The sequence below is a fragment of the Herpailurus yagouaroundi genome, unplaced genomic scaffold, assembly GCF_014898765.1.
Source record: "Herpailurus yagouaroundi ecotype Mexico unplaced genomic scaffold, PumYag 213, whole genome shotgun sequence".
NCBI classification, from domain to species: domain Eukaryota; kingdom Metazoa; phylum Chordata; class Mammalia; order Carnivora; family Felidae; genus Herpailurus; species Herpailurus yagouaroundi.
In genome coordinates, this window is record NW_024412444.1 from 2,199,876 (window position 1) to 2,214,355 (window position 14,480).

The 14,480-nt window shown below is 39.3% G+C and overlaps 1 long non-coding RNA gene and 1 pseudogene across 1 annotated transcript in view; both read left to right on the forward strand.

The window, feature by feature from the left end:
• LOC121016750 (uncharacterized) overlaps positions 1-14,480 on the forward strand; it is a 182,025-nt gene that overhangs the window by 105,631 nt on the left and 61,914 nt on the right. The gene's annotated exons all lie outside the window — the stretch shown is intronic.
• On the forward strand, positions 9,076-9,199 carry LOC121016914 (uncharacterized; annotated as a pseudogene).

Below are 14,480 nucleotides of genomic sequence, written 5' to 3' on the forward strand. Positions count from 1 at the left end.
CTAGAGTCACTAGACTTGCTGTCATTGCAATGCCATTAGCAGATGACTTTCTTTCTGAAGGGTTTTTGAAGTCATTCTCAGTGAAAGCTATCTCCGAGGCCACTTTCTGGAACTGTTCGTACCGTCTGCATACAACTGTTTGCTCTCGAGGGGAGGAAAGAGTTAGCATGTAGATGGCCCTCACGTGCTCCAGCCGTGCAAGGGAGCCATGTCAGGGAGAGTGAGCCATGGGGTTGATGCTGGCTGGGGAGGCACGGGGGTCCAGACTGGGCAATACTCTACAGTCCATGTTAAAGTTTTTGGTCTTAATCTTAATATTCAAATCAACAGCATAAATTGACAACCATGTTAACCACTTACATATTTCTTTAAAGCCTTTTTCAAATTCCTACCTTATTTTACATCCAAGGCCACCTTATTAAATGGCTAAAGCAGACAAGGATACATTTTACAGTTCTGAGACCCAGAGAAGCCAACTTACACATTGTCAGAATTTGAGTTTGAGATAAGGTAAAATTTAATTACTTTAAGCTAATGCCAGAAATATAGGATATATGAAGACTACTTAAAGAAATAGTTTCTTTGATTTTAATTATTTATAAATAGATATTGTTTGTCAGTTTGGGGTCTCCAGGTATTAGTGGGTAATTAAAACTAATCTGTAATCTGTTTGTCATATTTTATAAAAACAAATGTGTTTTTTTTCAACGTTTATTTATTTTTGGGACAGAGAGAGACAGAGCATGAACGGGGGAGGGGCAGAGAGAGAGGGAGACACAGAATCAGAAACAGGCTCCAGGCTCTGAGCCATCAGCCCAGAGCCCGACGCGGGGCTCGAACTCACGGACCGCGAGATCGTGACCTGGCTGAAGTCGGACGCTTAACTGACTGCACCACCCATGCGCCCCAGAATGTGTTTTTTTTTAATGTTTATTTATTTTTGAGAGAGATAGAATGTGAGCAGGGGAGGGAGAGAGAGAGAGAGAGAGAGGGAGTCGTAGAATTCGAAGCAGGCTCCAGGCTCTGAGCTGTCAGCACAGAGCCTGATGTGGGGCTCGAACTCACGAACCGTGAGATGGTGACCTGAGCCAAAGTCGGACACTTAACCGACTGAGCCACCCAGGCGCCCCTAAAAACAAATGTTTTTAAATTGCCAAGAAATGCTTCTTTCAAGAATGTTTAGCAATACCCTCTAAAAATTGATATTTTACATTATAAAGTCAGTTATTTACGAATGTGTTGTCACTGTCATTTATTTCACCTTTTAGTGGTGTTTCTGGTTGTTAGTAATATTAGCAAAAAAGTAAGAAACTATATTTGTCCATGCATTTCTCCTTCTTTGGGTACTTTTGTATTTTAGGGTGAAAGTGTAAAGTCCTTTTCACAGATGCTTATGCTTCCTGCTTTAAAATACAAATGCTGGGTGCCTGGGTGGCTCAGTCAGTTAAGCATGTGACTTGGGCTCAGGTCAGAATCTCGCAGTCATGAGTTCGAGTCCCACATCGGGCTCTACACTGGTGGTGCAGAGCCAGCTTGGTATTCTCTCTCTTTCTCTGCCACTTCCTCACTGGCACTCTCTCTCTCTCTGTCTCTGTCTCTCTCTCTCAAAATAAATAAATAAACTTAATGAAATAAAACGAAATAAAAAACCACTTTGCTCCTTATGTTATTCCCCAACCCCACCCCCACAAAGCTAGGGAAAAAAAGGACTGTAATCATGCTTATCTACCGCTCGAACAGGTGAGAAGAGAAAAAACATCCAGCCTTCTCTTGCAAGGCTGGCTCTCACAGCAATGCTTTGTCCTTAATGTCACCTCTTCTGACCCACACCCCCCCCCCCCTCAGGCAGGATAGGAGTCAAGAGCTACCACTTCCCTCGGGGAAACTGCCATCCATGGGGATATATGGAGAATCTAGAAATGAGGCCGGGAACTACTTGCTCCTTGCCAAAGCCAGACCTATGTGAGCCGCACATGTAGAACTTGAAACGGAAGGAAACCCTAATGGAACTATCACCTTGCTGTCAGCTATAAATCCCCTCCCTCTCCTTCCTTTTGTCTGCATTACTGCAGCCTTTAAAAACCCTTGCGCTCCCAGTGGTACTTTGTAAGCAACGTGTTTATGTATGGAAGGAAGAGAGAGGATTGGAGATTTAGAGTCCAATTAACTTTGCGCCTGAGGATTGCTGGATAACTCTGAACTAGTCATTCTGCTCTAGTAAACCAAATAAGAATACTTAAGGTTAATGAAGATTGTAAAATGTGGCGGTGCACCAGAAGCCAGGTGCTATGATAATTTTTCCTTTCCTGTATCCTTTTTACAATAGAAAGCATTGTGAATGTACTTCCCACCCCACATTTGTGCAGTACACAATCTACACAACCAAATATGACAACTCTGATTAGAGATAAATGGGTTAGAGAATTATGTGGGTGACATTCATATAAAGTACAAGAATGCCTAACTTACCCCAAATCAATTGGCTTTTAAAACTCTTAGGACTATCTAGGGAAGATATTAGAAGTTTGCATTAATTAATTATTAAATAATACCTACCACTCCTTCCATCCACATATGTATCCTATGATTTTGGAGGTGAATATCAAAATTATAATCCCCAGGGCACTGATACGGTCCCCTGCAATAACTACTGACCTACAACCAAGTATATACCCCCAAATGCTGACAATAGGATGTAGCAGAAGGAAAATTTTAACTCAAATATCGTGACCTATTGTGCCCAATAATCAAACACCATTAAGAGTAATTTGTAGTGGGGCGCCTGGGTGGCTCAGTCGGTTAAGCGTCCGACTCTTGATTTTGGCTCAGGTCGTGATCTCATGGTTCATGAGCGTGAGCCCCACGTCAGGCTCTGTGCTGACAGTGCGGAGCCTGCATGGGATTCTCTGTCTCCCTCTCTCTCTGTCCTTCCCCTGCCATTGCTAGGTCTCTCTCTCAAAATAAATAAATAAACTTTTTTTTTTTTAAAGAAAATTTTTGGAGACTTCCACTTCTATAAAGATAGACATAGTTGTCTCTTTCCTCTTGCTAGCCACATCTAAAACCCCTGGACATAATACATAAAACAGATAGAAGGGGGGCACCTGGGTGGCTTACTCGGCTTAGTGTCCCACTCTTGGCATGGGCTCAGGTGATGATCCCAGGGTCATTGGGTCAAGCCCCGTTTCAGGCTCCATGCTCACCTTGAGATTCCCTTTCTCCTTCTGCTCCTCTCACCTGCTTGCACTCTCTATCTCTAAAATAATAAAAAAAATAAATAAGTTACATGTTTTAAAAAAGGCAGAGGAATCTGAAAGCTGGAGAGAAAAAGACAGACAAGCTGAAGACCTCAAACCTAAGGAATGGCAGAATGGCTCCATTCGAAAAACCACCTGCTATGCAAAAGACCAAGGAAACCTCAACTTGAACAACAAAGAGGCAATCAGCAGATGCCAACATCAAGATGACACGGATGTTAGAATTGTCAGACAATTTTAAAGTAGCCATCATAAAAATGTTTCTGAGTAATTACAAATGCACTTGAAGCAGACGAAATAATGGAAAGTCTTAGCAAAGACACAGAAAGTGTTAGCAAAAGAACTATGATATAAACCTTGTACCTTCTACAAAAAGTAAGTCAAAACAGATCATGAACGGAAGCGTAAAATGTAAAACTATAGAAGTTTTTGTAATGTGAGAGAAAATCTTCGTGATCTAGGGGTAGGCAAAGACTTCTTAGACTTGACATCATAAGGATTATTTCTTAAAAAAAAAAAAAAAACAATAGATTGGATTCCATCATAGTTAAATTTAAAACCTTTGCTCTGTGAAAAGACCCTGTTAAGAAGACGAAAAACAAGCTACAGACTCAACGATATCTGACAAAGACCTTATTTAAATCTGACAAAGATCTAAAATATACCAAGAACTCTCCTAACTCAACAGTAAAAACCCTAACAATCTTCGTAGAAAAAAGACACTCCCGGAGAGGTTATATGGATGGTAAATAAACACAGGAGAAAATGCTTAACGTCGTTCTCCCTGGTAGATACAATAATGCCCGGTCATCCGATCTCCAGAACCTGGGAATATGTTATCTCATATTCAAAAGGAACCTTGCAGACGTGATTAAGTAATTAAGGATCTTGAGATAAGATTGCCCTACATTATGCAGGTGGGCCTGATGTAATCACAAGGTAGGGAGGCAGGATCAAGGAAGAGAGAAGACACTATGAAATGATATGAAGACAGAAAAAAGACCAGAAGCCAAGGAATGTAGGCAGTCTCTAGAGGTGGGGAAAAGAAGGAAAACGGATTCTCCCCTAGAGCCTCCAGAAGAGACGTAGCCCTGCAAACCCGTTTTAGATTTCTGACCTCCTGAATTGTAAGAGAATAAATTTATTTATCTTTTCAGGCACTGTTTGTGATAATTTGTTACAGCAGCAATAGGAAATTAACACAACTAGAAACATGCAAATTGAGATCACAATGAGCTCTTACTGTGGACCCACCAGAACAGATAAAATCTGAAGAATAGTAACAATACAGGTGAACATGTACAGAAACTGGATCTCCCATACATTGCTAGGAGAAATGTAAATGATACAGCCTGTCTTGAAAATTATTTGGTAGTGTCTTTAAAAATTAATCATACGTTTACCATATGATCCAGTATTGTGCTCCTGGGCACTCATCTCAGATAAATTAAAATTTACGTCCACCCAAAAACTTGTGCACAATGGTTCATAGCAGTTTTATTCGTAAAAGCCAAAAACTGGAAACAATCAAAATGCCCCTCAGTAAGTGAATGGTTAAACTATGATACATCCATACCATAGAATACTACTAGGGAAGAAACGGGGATGAACGATTGATACACTCAACACCTTGAATGGATCCAGAGCATTATGCCCAGTAAACAAAGCCAATCTCATATTATTCCTTTTGTATGACATTCTCAAAATGACACAGTTAGAGAGTAAGAAACCAGATTAGGGACTGCCTGAGATTAAGGATAATGGGCACTGGCAGTGAGCGGAAGCTATACCTGAGGGAAATATAATGTAATATGGCGTGAGGGAAATCTTCGTGGTGATGGAATTGTTACCGTATGTTGAATTACGGTGATGGTTGTCCAAATGTATGCCTGATAAAACCTATACATACAACTGTCAAGGCACTGATTTGAAAGTGTGCTGTAATTCTGTGAGACATAACCCTTGAGGAACAACAGGTAGAGGATACCTGAAAACCTTTTTTGTGCTCTCTTTGTGACTTCCTCTGAATTTATAATTAATATTTTTAAATTAAAAACATTGTGGCGAAAGGTAGAAAGGGGCCAACGGATATCTTTCCAAAAGAGACAGGTAAAAGTGTAATGAATTAGGATGGTTTGTTTAGGAAAACTAAGATACAGGTATTCAAGAGAGAAGGGTTTTCTCATTCTTATTTTTCATACCATGTCTCCATTTTTCTCCCAATTTGAAATACATCATGCACACAGAAGAACATAGAAAATGCATATTTACCAATCACCCAAGACTATGAACGTGCCACTGCCTTAGAAGGCCCCTGTTTGTGACTGTTATTACAGCCCCTGTGTGCTCCCCGAGATAATCACGTTCTGGTTTTTGTGACAATCATTCCTCTGCTTTAAAAGTTTCCTTCCCATGTATGTAGCTCTGAACAGTTGTCTGTTCAGCCTTGTCTGTTCTGAGCTTTGTTTAAATGGAAGCATACTGCTTGGGTTCTTCTGCCAGTCACTTCTTTTGCTACCGTTATGTCTTTGAGGCTTATCCTTGATGACTCTGTCTGTGTTTAATTCACTTTCAGTGCTAAATTGTATTCTCTGAATGACATGACCACAGGTGAACATTCAGGTTTACCGCTCTTGGATATTAGGCACAACCGTCTTCTCTCTTCCTCTTAGGAGCAAGTCTGACCAGAGAGAATGTGTGCTCAGTTGTCTTCAACCAGGTCCAGCTGGGGACTGAGACTAGATCAGTAGCTGACTTCTTCTGGACTGCCATGTTAGGAGAAAGCAACTAGCTTGAGTGTTTACCCTGTCGTAGGCACTATGCTGGAGGCTCACTTGTTTAATCTTTAAGATCAATTTTAGAATTATTTTGTTCAGTGGGAAAAAAATGGATTGTATTAATGTATTAATTTGGGAATAGTAATTATCCTTCTTATATTTATTCCTCTTGTATAAAAACTAGTGATACCTGCTTTCTCTTACTGGATACAAGTTGATTCTTTGAATCAGTAGGATATTTTCCCCATATAATTTATTAATATTGCCATTTATCCCAAGGTAGTGCATTTGTTCTTAATGAGAAAAAGAGAGAGAGAGAGATGTATGTATAATGTGTGTGTATGTCTTTTTCTTTTTAAGTTCTATTGTTTGATGTGTTCAAGCGCTACAAAGATATATATTACATATGTGCCTACATGTGTATGTGGAGATATGTATATCATATGTAAAAATATGCATATTTTGTATAAATATAATATGTACATATTTTATAGAGAGATTGGACTTATATATTTAGAGACATAGATACCTCTAGTGTCTGATATACTCTTATCAACTCTAAGATGCTCTCAACTCATTCTGTTGGTTTTTTTTTTATAAAAACAAACACATGTAAGTTACATCACATGTAAACAATAATGATCATTTGTTCTATTTTACTACACATATACAACTTTTTTCTGTTTTTTTTTGTTTTGTTTTATTTTGTTTTGCTCTTCTAGAATTTCAAGAACAATGCTAAATAGAGAATAATTCAAATGCTTTCTTCATCCTACGTATGACATTGGATATAGATTTGAGACCAATTCATTGATTTATTAAGGATAATTAGTTTGATGGGGCGCCTGGGTGGCTCAGTCAGTTAAGCGTCCGATCTCGCGGCTCAGGTCACGATCTCGCGGTTTGTGAGTTTGAGCCCCGCGTTGGGCTCTGTGCTGACAGCTCGGAGCCTGGACCTGCTTGCTTTGGATTCTTTGCCTTCCTCTCTCTCTGCCTCTCCCCTGCCCATGTTCTGTCTCTCTCTCTCTCTCAAAAATAAACATTAAAAAAAATTTTTTTTAAGAATTAGTTTTTAAATAATTAATTTCCACAGTCATCTTTACATTGCCTCCACCTACTTGCCTCAGGTTTTGAATTAGTTGTTCTGAATTAATTCTTAAAGTAAATGCATTAAAGACAACCAATTTTTGTCAAAGGAACATATTGACCACATTCCATAAGTCCTACTATGTAATATTCCACTTTTATTATTTTAAAAGTCAGTTATTTAATTTTAAAAATATCTTCTTTTACCAATGGTTATTTTGGGAGATAAGTTTTTTTAAGTTTTGTGAATTTTTGGCTTTGAACTCATTGTTAATTTATCTTTGAGATGAATAACTACCCATTTTGTTCGTTATGGAATGATAAAAATATTATACCATCTATATAAAATATTTAAATTTGGTTTATGTGGCAAATATATACAGATATGGACAGGAAAGTTACAAACCGTCCTCAGGAAAGAGGCTGCCTCTGGAGAGAGAAACTTGGAGAGGGCAAAGTCCAGGGGAAGTAATATGGGGGTTTTAAACTTACCTGTAATATTTTATTTATTTAAAAATAATTGCTGAAGCAATCATGACAGAAGTTAACATCTACGAATCTGGGCCATAGACACCCGAATATATCCCATATTATTCCGTGTACTTTTCTGTTTATTCTAATAATTTCATTAAATGAAACTTGCTTTTTACCCAACATTATATTTTGATACATATAAGGCAAATTTATTCATTTTAGCTTCCATTTAGAATTCTATCAGTTACGTGTCCATTCCCGTTTCCATTGCTATAATGAATATCCTCATGTGGTTTTTTTTTATTTTTAATTTTTTTTTCAACATTTTTTATTTATTTTTGGGACAGAGAGAGACAGAGCATGAACTGGGGAGGGGCAGAGAGAGAGGGAGACACAGAATCGGAAACAGGCTCCAGGCTCTGAGCCATCAGCCCAGAGCCCGACGCGGGGCTCGAACTCACGGACCGCGAGATCGTGACCTGGCTGAAGTCGGACGCTTAACCGACTGCGCCACCCAGGCACCCCTATCCTCATGTGTTTTTTATGCAAGGGTTAAGGTATATACCTGAAAATGGGAATGCTTGTCTTCAACTTTACTAATTATTACCAAATTACTTTCCCAGGTGGTTGTATTAATTTCCACTTCTGCCAAGAGTCGATGAAAGTTTCCTCTTTCACCTCGTGCTTGCTAATGCCTGGTATGAATCAACTATTAAATTTTAGAGCATGAAATGTTGTCATTGTAGTTTTAGATGTTTATTTATTTTTGAGAGAGAGACAGAGCATGAGCAGGGGAGGGGCAGAGAGAGAGGGAGACACAGAATCCAAAGCAGGCTCTAGGCTCTGAGCTGTCAGCACAGAGCCTTGAAGCAGGGCTCAAACTCACAAACCATGAGATCATGACCTGAGCCAAAGTCGGACGCTTAACCGACTGAACCACCCAGGCGCCCCTCATTGTAGTTTTAATTTGCATTCTCCAAATTAAATGTGAGGTTGAGCATCTTTTAACATGTTTGTTGGGTTTTCACATGGGAGATTTATCTACTCATATCTATTTCCCCTTGTCTATTATGGTGTCTCCTTACTGTTTTGTAGGAACTATTTGTGGGTTTTGGATAGTGACATCTCACAAATATCTTCTCCCATGTGTCATTGTCTTTTAACTGAGTTTATTACTTTTTTTTAAATTTTTAATGTGTATTTAGTTTTGAGAGAGAGAGACAGAGTGTGAGTGGGGAAGGGGCAGAGAGAGGAGGAGACACAGAATCCAAAGCAGGCTCCAGGCTCCAAGCTGTCAGCACAGAGCCCAATGCGGGGCTTGAACTCACGAACTGCGAGATCATGACCTGTACCAAAGTTGGACATTTAACCAATGGAGCCACCCAGGCGCCCCTATGATGGTTTTTGTTTTTGTTTTTAATACAAGTTGTTGCTTACATGTAGTCTAATCTATCAGTCTTCTCTCTTATAATCTGGTCCTTATCGCTTCTCGGCCTTTTGGCTAAGATCAAGTGTAGTATCTGTTCTTGTCAGTTTAATATCTTATAATCTTTACGCATCTGGTTCTTTATGCATCAATATCATAAAACTATTCTCATAACTTCTAAAAAGAATTCTAGAAGTTTTGCTTTTCATATTAGGCCTTTGATCGCCTGAAACTTTTTTTTTTTTGTATGTTGTGTGAAGCATGCAATTATAAAATTATTATTGGATAGTTAGATAAAATGATTAGACCTCCATATGACTGTCACAGATGGGATAAATGAGGCACTTGCCTTTGGAGAGAGTATCTGAGGAATCATGCTAAGTCATGCCTTCAAAATGTTATTGACAGTATTACCTGCTCCACTCATTTAAGAACTTTCCGGGGCGCCTGGGTGGCGCAGTCGGTTAAGCATCCGACTTCAGCTCAGGTCACGATCTTGCGGTCCGTGAGTTTGAGCCCCGCGTCAGGCTCTGGGCTGATGGCTCGGAGCCTGGAGCCTGTTTCCGATTCTGTGTCTCCCTCTCTCTCTGCCCCTCCCCCGTTCATGCTCTGTCTCTCTCTGTCTCCAAAATAAATAAAAAACGTTGAAAAAAAATTTTAAGAACTTTCCAATGTATGTGAATAGTTGTTGTTGTTTTTTTTTCTGGGAGCTGGAATATATGGCAAAGTACTTCATTTTTCCTAAGTGATAGGTAAAGTGGGTGCTAAAAAACGCAAAAAAAAAAAGTCTTTCAAGGCTACCGCTTTGCTTCAATCACTGGGGTGCTGCCTGAGGACTGGAAGAACTGATCAGCAGAGAAAGAATGAGAAGCATCAATTTGTTGTCTTTTGAGTCAAATAAAAAATTTGTTGTCTTTTGAGTCAAATAAAAAAAAATTTTTTTAACGTGTATTTATTTTTTGAGAGAGACAGAGCATGAGTCGGGGAGCGGCAGAGAGAGAGGGAGACACCGAATCCGAAGCAGGCTTCAAGCTCCGGGCTGTCAACGCAGAGCCTGATGCGGGGCTCGAACTCACGAACCACGAGATCATGACCCGAGCCAAAGTCAGATGCTCAACCGGCTAAGCCACCCAGGCGCCCCCAGGTCATCATAGTTTAACTACTGTTTACTTCGGTTTAGTGTGGCTTGGCTGTTTGTGTAAGCAATGGAAATTTCTAGAATGAAGGACACATTCAAATATATATGTGCAAATACATGCTAAAAAACAAGAACAGATTTTTCTCGTTTGGCTTAATAGACCTTCTTCTAGTTCTTCACTAGGTCAGCACTACACAGGAATAGCTTTATAGCCGAGCCTTTTTATTGTGCCTTGGTGAAAAATGGAGTTCCTACAGTACCCAGAATCTAACACACCTTGTTCCCATAGCTGGGCATCTTGATGGATTTAATAGGTAGTTTATAAGCTTTTTCTATCCAGCTAAAATATATCTGAGCAAGAAGTCTAAACTCGACTGCTAAATCTGGCTGTCCAGAGAATCTGTTAGCTGTATTCAGCTCTAGAATACAATAGTATATCCTCCCTGCTCCTTACCAGTGAGTCATCTGAACTACCTTCCTGAAGTTCTTTGTGTCTTCCCATGGTACTTCCCACCATGTACCTTCAGGAATCTTGCGTGGCCACTGAAATACAGAGGCAAAAACAATACAACATTGTACCTCTATACTCAACGATAATATATTGACCCCTTAAACATCTGTTAGGGGTAGGAGTGCCTGGGTGGCTCAGTCTGTTAAGCGTCTGACTCCTGCTTTCGGCTCAGGTCATGATCTCACGGTATGTGAGTTCAAGCCCTGCATGGGGCTCTGCGCTGACAGTGTGGAGCCTGCTTGGGATTCTCTCTCTGTCTCTCTGCCCTTTCCCTGCTCACACTCATATGCACGCTCTATCTCAAAATAAATAAATAAAACTTCCCAAAAATCTGTGAAGGGGTAGATTTGATGTTTAAGTGTTTTTATCACAATATTTTTTTTAAAAAAGGATTTATTTTCCACACACTTCACAGATCCACATTAGGTCAAAACAGGAAACAGATGGGAGAGAGTGCCTACACCTCACACATCTAGCTGGCAGAGGTCAGAGCTGTGATATTAGTCTTCACGGATTGCTTGATAAATCATCATAATGAGGAAAATGTGACTAAAGTCAGGACTCAAGAACCTTGCCTATGTTTGGCGAGGAGATGAGAACCAGAGTTTATCACTCTTTTAAAATAGGACGACAGAAAGAGCAAACTGAGATAGGAAGAGCATACGTTTTTTTAGGGGGTTTCACTTCACAGTAATTGACGCAGAAAATGAAAGCCGTAATGGGGCTGTAACTACACACTCTGGTAATTTTCCCCTTGGAGTCAAATCAGGAATGTGAGGAGTACACATCAGCATTTCCTACGCTTCCGACTGGATTGCCGGCCTGCTGAGAAAAGTTAGGGCCTTGTAGCTTTTATCGCTAGTCATGACAGTTCATGAGATCTGAAATAAAATACCTTCAGCTGACATAGACAAGAGGTGACATTAAGGGCCAAACCGGGAAAACTCGCTGTGAGGTAGTCTTATAAAATGTGCTCTCTTATTTATTAAAGAAGGCTTAACTCTACATTTTTTTGGAAAAGAAATTCAACCTTTTTGGGGTGATGTTTTGGGATAATGTCAAAGCACAACATTCTGAAGAAATGGATCTAACACAATTATTATATTACGCAAGCCTGAGATACGTATTGATTTATGAGAACTGTACGAAGCCTATCCTCTAAAGAGCTCCAACGTGTCCTAATTCAACTCCGAGAATTGCTTTGATAACTCTCTCTTGGGAAAATTAGATGAAAGCTCGCCCTAAGAGTGATTAAGAGATTTATGGGATTTATACACCAACTTGAAAGCTCAGGATTTTAGGCTTGTACTAATTGTTTCCAACCCTAGGTCCCAAAACTCTGACTCCGCTATTGAGATGTCTTGAAAGATATTTCAAGATATGCTTCCTAAACCCCACAATAGTTTAATTCAAACGTTATTTCATACATTTTTAGATATTGTTTGAACTGGAACAGCCGCACAAACCCACATGTTCAAAAGCGTCCAATACCGTATTTCAACACACTATAAAGCAAGAATGCCTTCTCTCTGCTCTCTGGTGAAACATGTAGCTACAAATTTCAAAACAACATTTGCTTTGCAGTTTCTGCACACAGTTGAACTTCTTATAAATGCCGCACTAATCCTAAAAAATTTACATGGCTTGGCATATGCGTCTTTTTGATCGTGTTCAGGGCTGTGCATTAGATTTTACATTTCGCATCAGCTTTTGCGCCTTCCTAATAATTTTTGCAATGCGAATACTATTCATTAAACTATTCAGGTTGCAATAGTACCATCCTTTCGAAGCAGACAATGTGAGCAGTGAGGCCAAATCTTAACACACAAAATGAAATTCATTTGACTATTTGACTATATTACTTTAAGTAACTATTGAATAGAGACAAGCAATACACAAAAGATTTCTTGAATAAATGAAATAACTACACCAAACACCATATTGTAAGATAGATTTTTAAACAAGTTCCTCAAAAATTGATTCTACCTTTTTATGAGCTTCTCTGAAGCTTGAACACTTATCTACCAACAGTTAGATAACATTAATAAATAAATGTAGGAAAACATCTAGCATCTTCTGTGGTGTGCTCCTATTTAGTGAAATGGATTTTCTCCTTGTTGTGCAAACAAAAATACAAAAACGGGTTGAGTGCTGAAGAGACTAAAAGACCACACTGTCCTAACTACTGTGATCACAACCCCGGCGGTCAAATGATCCACTTGTCAAGATGGCCTGATCCAGTTTCTCTGTTCTTATCCATAAACAAAAAACTGTTTGAAATGTGAACTTACAGGTTAAAACTCCTAAAATTCCATGTTTTGTTTGTTCCACAGACCCAGGTTCTGTAAAAGGTTAATATTCGAAAAATGAGTCCCACTGCCATTTAAAATTTTTGAATACTATGGTGTTCAAATAATACAAAGATTAAAACTACTGGCTTTTAAGTTGCACAGCCAACCATTAAATAGACTCCAGTTATCATCCCTAAGTTGTTTGTTGGTTTCCTTGTTATGTGGGCTCTGAAGTCCTAAGGTCTCTTTCTTGCTTTGAAAACTGCGTCTGCCCAAACAGCCCATTTCAGCATTGTCCTCTGAGCAACAGATCCTACAAACTGGTATTTTTACACGGTATGATACTTGCCAAGGTTATTCTGTACACTTGCATGTTCCCGCTAGTGTGTCAGCGGCATCTAAATTTCTCCTGATCCACTGCCAGTGTTTGAATAAAGTGTCATCCTTTTCGCAAATGTGTATTCACTTTTGAGAGAGAGAGAGACAGAGCGCGAGTGGGGAGGGGCAGAGAGAGAGGGAGACACAGAAAACCAAAGCAGGTTCCAGGCTCTGAGCTATCAGCACAGAGACCAGTGCGGGGCTGGAACTCGCAAACTGTGAGATTCTAACCTGGTTCAAGTCGGAGGCTTACCCTCGTCACCCTGGTGCCCCGGAATAAAGTGTCATTCTATTCAGAGTGCTGTCTTAGCTTCAAGATGTGAATAGCTAGCTTCCCACAAGCATGATTAAGTCAGTCACAAGATTTAGCTATATTTTCTACTCAGGCTTTACCTGAAATAGAATTCTCTATTAAGCAAGACAGCAGAAACAGGAAGATGTACTCTCTTTAAACAAAATGCACAGTTTGGAGAAAAATTTAGGAATGATACCAGGTAAGAATGGATATTTTTCTAACTCCTCTTCAATTCTGTTGCTCATGGCTTGATTTCACCTCGAGTTTCCTTCAGAGCTTGTGAGTTCCTCGCAATCTGATTTTTTTCATTTTTTAGGGCTTCTTTAGGAATTAAATTCTTATTTGCCATGATCAGTTATCAAAACTACTGTACCCTTTGTTCTTCTCAGACCATTTATACTGTAACTCCATCTCAACTTTAGCCAGGCTCTTTCCACTTGAAATTTATAAAGGAATAAAAAAAAACACACACACAAAAAACCTTCATTTGCTTTCTCAAGTTACTTGCCTTGTTTCTCTGCTCCTTCATATGCCTTTCAGCCAATAAAAAAGGAGAGATTAAAACATCACCAGGCATGACAGTAATTCTAGCTTGGTTGAGGTGCTTCCAAGAATCCCTTTTTAATTGAAATGGAATTTCATTTATTCTAAGCTTGCCTGCTGCCCTCCGTACACACACAAATGATCTTTAGCATCTCAGCTTGCCACATTTGAAAGGATCCAGGCCTCTTTTCCCAGAATCTTACTTTTTAAAGAAAGACACCTAAGCACAATATAAAAATGGGTTTATTTTATTTTATTTTATTTTATTTTATTTTATTTTATTTTATTTTATTTTATTTTATTT